Source organism: Neomonachus schauinslandi, chromosome 11, assembly GCF_002201575.2.
Source record: "Neomonachus schauinslandi chromosome 11, ASM220157v2, whole genome shotgun sequence".
Classification (NCBI taxonomy): Eukaryota; Metazoa; Chordata; class Mammalia; order Carnivora; family Phocidae; genus Neomonachus; species Neomonachus schauinslandi.
In genome coordinates, this window is record NC_058413.1 from 69,188,166 (window position 1) to 69,196,297 (window position 8,132).

Here is an 8,132-nt window from a genome sequence, read left to right on the forward strand (position 1 = left end):
AAAAGCTGGTTCATCAAAAAGGTAAAACTGACAAAACTTTATTAGCCAGACTTAGAAAAAGACATAAAATTAGAAATGAAAAAGACCATACAACCGGTAGTACAAAAATACACAGGATCGTAAGAGACTATTATGAACTCTACGCCCGAAATTAGATAACCTAGAAGAAATGGACAAATTTCTAGAAACAACCCACCAAGACCGAATCAAACGCAAAGAGAAAATGTGATAGACCCATAATGAGCAAGAGATTGAATCAATAATTTAAAACCTCCCAGTACAAAAAATAATCTAGGACCAGATGGCTTCATTGGCAAATTCTAATAAACACTCAAAGAATACCAATCTTTCTCAAACTCTTCCAAAAACTTGAGGTGTACTTGAGGTGTAGGGAATACTTCCAAACTGTGCTTAACAGGCCAGCATTATCCTGGCACCAAAGCAAGATAAGAACACAACAAAAAGGAGGTGTCTGGGTGGCTCAGTTAAGCATTCAACTCTTGATTTCGGCTCAGGTCATGATCTCAGGGCTGTAAGATAAGAGCCCCGCACAGACGCTGGGCATAGAGCCTGCCTAAGATTCTCTCCCTCTCCCTCGCCTTTCCCCAGCCCCTGCTCACATGCACGCTTTCCCTCTCTAAAAAACAAAACACAAAAAAAGAACTATAGACCAATATCCCTGATAAACATAGATATAAAAATTCTCAGCAAAATATTAGCAAACTAAATTCAAGAACACATAAAAAAAGATCACACACTGGGGCTAAATGGGATTTTTCCCTGGGATGCAAGGATGGTTCAACATACACAAATCAATACATGTGATACATGACATTAATGTAATGACATGATCATCTATACATTTGACAGAATGCACATCCTTTCATGATGAAAACTTTTGGCAGACTGAGTATAGAAGTAACACACCCCAACATAATAAAGGCCATGTATGACAAACCCACAGCTAACATGATACTCAATTGACAAGAACTGAGGGGCGCCTGGGTGGCTCAGTTGGTTAAGCATTTGCCTTCGGCTCAGGTCATGATCACAGGGTCCTGGGATTGAGCCCCGCATTGAGCTCTCTGCTTGGCAGGGAGGCTGCTTCTCCCTCTCCCTGCCGCTCTGCCCACTTGTGTTCTCTCTCTGTCAAATAAATAAATAAAATCTTAAAAAAAAAAAAAAAAAAAAGAAGAACTGAAAGTGTTCCCTCACATCCAAATCAGGAAGGAAGAAGTCAAACTGTCCCATTTGCAGTTACATAATTTTGTATATGCAAAATCCCAAAGACAAAACCAAAAAACTGCTGGAACTAATCAGTGATTTCAGTAAAGCTGCAGGACATGTGATCAATGTACAAAAATAAGTTACATTCCTATACCCTAATGATGAAATATCTGAAAAAGAAAATTATCCCATTCACAGCATCAGAAACAATCTATTTAGGAATAAATTTAATCAAGGAAGTGAAGAATCTGTACAATGAAAACTGTTAAGACTTAGCTGAAAGAAATTAAAGACACAAACAAATGGAAAGACATCCTGTGTTCATGGATCAAAAAGTTAGTATTAACAAGTCTATACTAGCTAAAGCCATCTACAGATTCAGTGCAATCTCCATCAAAATACCAATGACATTCTTTACAGAAACAGAAAAACAATCCTAAAATTTGTATGGAACCCCCAAATAGCCAAAGCAATCTTGAGGGAAAAGAACAATGCTGGAGGTATCCCACTTGCTGATTTCAAACTATACCACAAAGCTACAGTAATTAAAAACAGCATGGTGCCAACACTAAAACAGACATACAGGTCAACAGAACAGGGAGCCAAAAACTAAACCCGAGTATGTAAGTCAACTAATATTTGACAAGGGAGCAAAGAACACCCAATGGGGAAAGGACAATTCAACAGATGGGTGTTGGGAAAACTTACTATGGATAATAAACACAGAGCAATGAAATTAGACTCCTTTTACCACTCACAAAAATTAACTTAAAATGGATCAAAGACTTATAAACATAAGACCTGATACAATAAAACTAGAAGAAAACATGGGGAAGAAGCTCTTCAACAATGATCATAGTAATGTTTGAGATATGACCTCCAAAGCACAAACAAAAGCAAAAAAATCAACAAATGGAACATCAAAGTTAAAAGTTTTTCACACAGCAAAAGAAGTAACAAAATGAAAAAGCAAGCCACAGAATGGGAGAAAATATTTGCTAATCATATATCTGATAAAATGTTAATATCCAAGACATATAAAGAACTCCTACAACTGGATACAAAAAAATGAAAGAATCCAAAAAATGGGCAGAACTAAACAGACATTTTCTAAAGATGTCCATCCACATGGTCAATAGGTACATGAAAAGATGCTCAACTTCAATAATCAGCAGGAGAATGCAAATTAAAACCACAAGGAGGGATGCCTGGGTGGCTCAGTCTGCCTTCAGCTCAGGTCACAATCCTGGGATTGGGGTCCTGGGATCAAGTCCCTCATCCGGCTCCCTACTCAGTGGGGAGCCTACTTCTCCCTCTGCCTGCAGCTCCCCCTGCTTGTGTGCATGCTCTCTGACAAATAAATAAAATCTTTAAAAACACAAAAAAACACAAGGAGACATCACCTTCTATCTATTCAAATGGCTAGCAACAAAAAGACAAGTGCAGCAAGGATGTGGAGAAAAGGGAGCCCTTGTGCACTGTTGGTAGGAATATAAATTGGTTCAGCTACTATGGATAACAGTATGGAAGTTCCTTAAAAAAATTAAAGAACTATCACATGATCTAGTAATTCTACTTCTGGGTATATATCCAAAGAAAATGAAACCACTAATTCAAAATGATAAATGTATCCCTGTGTTCACTGCAGCACTATTTACAACAGCCAAGATATGGAAAGAACCTGTGTCCACTGACAGATGAATGGATAAAAAAATGAGGTTATGTATACACACAGACACACACACACAGAAATATTCACTCATGAGAAAGGAGGATATCCTGTCATTTGTGACAACATAGATGGACTTAAGGCACATTATAGAAGTCAGATAGAGAAAGACAAGTGCTATATGCTGTCACTTATATGTGGAATTTAGAAAGGCCAAAGTTGTAGAAACAAAATAAAATGGTGGTTAGCAGGGTACAGAGGTTGTGGGGTCAAGAACAGATGTAGTTTCAGGGTACAAATTTATAAGAAGTAGTTAATATGCCCTAGAAATATAATGCCCAGTACAATGAATAAAAACAGCAAATTGTGTTATTAAATTCATCCAACTTGCTAAGAGATTAAAACTTAATTATTCTGACTTCCAAAAATAATTACCAAATATAATAATTATGCGATAGAGGTGCTAATTATTGCTCCAGTGGCAACCGCATTATGATATATAAATGTATCAACTTAACATGTTACAGACTTTAACTTTCCTTAAAAGCAGAGGCCTGTGTGGTTGGTCAATTATCAGCACAAAGAAGTCACTAAAAAGTGTTTTTGTTAAATGAAATAATTAAGCAAAGGGATGGCTACACAATACTGAAGATGCTTACCAACTTTTAGATATTAAAAATGTTAATAAAACTTATAAATTTCATACCTACCAAACTCAGAACTTTTTGGAGAAAAACTCAAGAAAGCTAAAACTCAGCTAGTCTCAAGATTATCTGGCAAAGCATAATACATGAAAAGTAAATCACCCATGTATGCTAGAGATCTCCCTTTGGAAGAAGGGCCCTATTATTTATAATATAATTTTACATGTGGTTCTTGATTCATTAAATACTCTTAGGGTTCAGGTTTTAAAAAAGTCTTTCCTTTGTAATTTGATGGAACATCTTCCCTAACTTTTCACAAATGAGAACCCATCCAGTTTCACGTAATTGAAAGAAAGAGTTGGTTTGCATAACACACCAATAATTTTAATGCTTCTTTCACCCTGTTACAGTGACGTTATTTGCCTATGTACTTAGCCTTTCAATCATCCATATCTAAGTATACAGAGATGCACAAAATCGTTCCAAAGTTCAGATGATAGTAAGGCCAACTTACATGCACAAGACTTTACAAGACAAATTCATTGCCATGAGCCTATTACTTTCATTCAGTCCTGCAGACTCCATCCCTAATTCTCAATCGCCCACATGCCCTTTAAAGGTCCTTACCAAGTATGTTAGTGGCTCCACTGAATAAAAAACTGAAAACCTACTATCTTTCCATGATAATTTGGTCATCTGATACTAAGGAAAGACTAATAAGCAAAGGGCAGTTACAATTTTAGGTTTCGCATGGTGACTTAGATGTCTTTAGATGACTTGAACTCATGCTAAAGGGTTTAAGGACTTAGGAATCAAAGTTCCTCAATTTAAAATCTAATTTCACCATTTGCTACTTATGTGACCTGAGGCAATGTATGTAGTTTTCCTTTGCCTCTGCTTTTCTATCAGTAAAATAGGAGTAATAGTATATAATCATATAGAGGTGTTCTAAAATTAAATGAAAAGCTATTAAAAACACTTGAAGTGCTTGGCAACCTCTAGGTGCCAAACTCTTGAAGGATAAAAAATTAGCTATAGGGGCGCGTGGGTGGCTCAGTTGTTAAGCATCTGCCTTCGGCTCAGGTCATGATCCCGGAGTCCTGGGATCAAGCCCCGTGTCGGGCTCCCTGCTCGGCGGGAAGCCTGCTTCTCCCTCTCCCACTCCCCCTGCTTGTGTTCCCTCTCTCACTGTGTCTCTCTCTGTCAAATAAATAAAATGTTAAAAAAAAAAATTAGCTATAGTTTGGTCTACAGTTTTGAATTACTTGTAACTGATACCTAAATTCCTAAGCCTCAACTGCAAAATTTTTGTAATCTAACCTAATCACAAGTGAATTATATGGTCCTGTTATTAGACACTTTTCCTGACGGTTTTAAATTACCTGCCTGAAAAACTGAACTAGAATTCCACCTAAGTGAATACATTTCAGTTCTAATATTCCTTATCCTGATATTGGCTTTCTGCTTCCTTAAATTTGTTCCTCCCCTCTGCCTCCAACTCAGGCTTTTCCTGCTAATAATTTAGGGAGTTTTATGGGGGTGGGGGCGTGTCCTGGAAGGAATCCTTAAGGTATCAAAACCAGTCCAAGTTGGCCTCTAATATGAAGTGTGCAGTCTGAGATCAGTCTATTAGAATCTAGCTCTCATTAGTAGGGAGCCTTTTAAAGTTTTACACACAGTTGTTAATTTCAAGAAACCCATTAATTCTAATAAGCCCAATGTAGCAAACGTTTATAATTTGTGGATTTTATTTGGTGACACACATAATCTTTACATTTTCCTCCACCTTAAGAATATACCATGCCTAACTAAATTGTTTAATCACTGAACCGACAATCAAGCAAGAGATAGTCTGTGGTGAATTTATGTTGTTTTGTCACCCAGCAGCTTTCTTTCCCCATTCTGCCAGCAAAGAACTTTTCTTTCATACAGGGGACTCCGTACAGGTGGTTTGGGTGGCACACACTGCATATTCAGGGTGTAAGTCTGAACAATCTTTTATTGGACAGTATGTACCCAAAATACCACCAATGAGAATGACACTTGACATCTGTGGTTTTCTCAATACAACCCTAAGAAAATCACCAGACAAATCCCAAGTGAGGGTCATTCTACAAAATACCTGGCCAGTCAGTACTCCTCAAAACTGTTAGGGTTTTGAAGGAAGTCTGAGAAACTGTCAAAACCTAGAGGAGCCCAAGAAGACATGATGACTAAATGTAATGTGGTGTCCTAGATAGGATCCTGGAACAGAAAACGACATTCGGTAAAAATTAAGGAAATCTGAATAAAGTATGGACTTTTGTTAATAAAATGTATCAATATTGGTTCATTAATTCTAACAAATGTATCATACTAATGTAAGATGTTAATTATAGAGAAATTGGATGTGGAATATATGGGAACTCTCTGTACTATCTTCAGTTTTTCTTTAAATCCAAAACTGTTCTAAAACAGAGTAAATTTAAAAGAAATTAAGTTGATAAGAAGAAAAAAACTGCAAGCCTAATCACACTTCCATGCTGCTAGTACAAACTTTATTGTACATCAACATTTTTCTGCAAATTTTTGGGCCCCATTCCCAGAGTTTCTGATTTAGTAGGTCTGAGGTTGGGGACCCAGAATTTACATTTCTAATAAATTCCGAGACGTTGATCCTGCTAGTCTAGAAATGGTATTTTGATAGCCACTGGCCTAGCCTAGAAGATGAAATGATCCCTTGCTATCTGTCCTATATTTACAGTATTATCTGTCTTTCCTATGCAGGCATCTTATGTTGCAGACACTTTAAATTATGTAATTGCTTTAAGCAGGTCTCATACTAATGGGGAAAACAAAGACAAATCTGATGCTGTTTCATTACACATTTTTCTAACATGCAGATATGAATTCCTATCTGTAAAGCTACATACAGGATACATACCATTATCAAAAAGACAATGGAAACTTGTTTTTGAAACTGAGGATTCTGAAACTTCTTTGGAGGCTGTTGAGAGAAACTAGAGATCTAAGAGTTGTCAAATCACAAATGATGAGTTTGTAATCGAGCTATTATTATAACTAAAACCACTCAGACAAAAGGACTACATATTTTATTTTATAAACTTATTTTCTAACAAAACATATGAAACTAAAAATTTGTTCCTGGTAACCAAACACAGTGTTACCAATTTTCCATGCTATGTGCCAACGTTTTATGGAACTTATTAACTTAACTGACAGACAAAAGCAGCACAGAGTAGTTAAGAGCACAGAACGCAAAGCAAGGCTGCTTGAGCTTGAAATCTCTACTCTCTATAAACTCATGAGCTTTGACTTAGGCAAGTTATTTAACCTATGCAATAAATCACTTTCCCCACCTATAATATAATGATAGAACCTACCTCATAGAGTTATCATTAGGATTAAATTCATATTCATTAAAGTCCTTAGAACAGTGACTGGCCCATAAGAAGGGCTGTGGATCTTGATATTTACAAGAGCCAATCAATATGCCAAGCACTATACCAGAAAATGGAGATACTATGGTTGGCCAAAACACAGTCAAGGTTATTGTCCATCTATAAGAGTATACAGACATTAACAAATCAATCATACAAATAAAATATGAATATGGAACTGTAAACTGTAATAAGCATTTGAACGAAAAGATCACACTGTTTTAAAAGCATTAACACTACTACACTCATCTAGTCTCATTTGTGGAGGGTGACAGGAAAGTACTACAGGTTCATGGATGTTTCCCTCTTCCAGGCTTAATAGTACTCTTACTTCAGTTAGCAAAGTCTTAAAGATAATTTAACAATCCAATCATTTGAGCAGTATACCTGCTTGATCAAAAAGAAATGGAAACCAAGTTATTTTGACACAATTTTTAATCAACATAAAAATGTTTAAGGCTGGGCGCCTGGTGGCTCAGTTGGTTAAGCGACTGCCTTTGGCTCAGGTCATGATCCTGGAGTCCCTGGATCGAGTCCCGCATCAGGCTCCCTACTCGGCAGGGAGTCTGCTTCTCCCTCTGACCCTCCCCCCTCTCATGCGCTCTCTTTCTCTTTCAAATAAATAAATAAATAAAAATCTTCAAAAAAAAAAAAAATGTTTAAGGCTGGAAGTTTTATTTCACTTTAATGGACATTAAAGGTGGCCTACTAAATTAGAAAACTAAGAAAGGTCATTAATTAACATTTAATTAAAACATGCCCTTTAGAGAAACTGTTCTTGAAGGAATTCTTCAAAACTAAGAATTATATAAAAATTTAAAATCAAATAGTAACTATGCAGAAGAAAAACACTGCAAGCTCAGTACTTCAGACATAATACTATGTGTATAAAGCCCCAGGCATCTACACCTAAATAAAAAAGGCAAGTCATGCAACAACTCCAGGTGAGTTTAAGTTCTAAGATACTTAGGCAGGAAGGAAGTAATCAGGTAAAAAATCAACTGCCTATCAACTCAACAATTTAAATAAATGAAAGGAAATATTAACAAAACCTAAAAACAAGCTAGACTTAGCTTGCATTTCAGATCTGAGGCCACAGAATTATGATATAGGCAAAAGAATAAAAACAATACCAAATATGAATGCCTAATC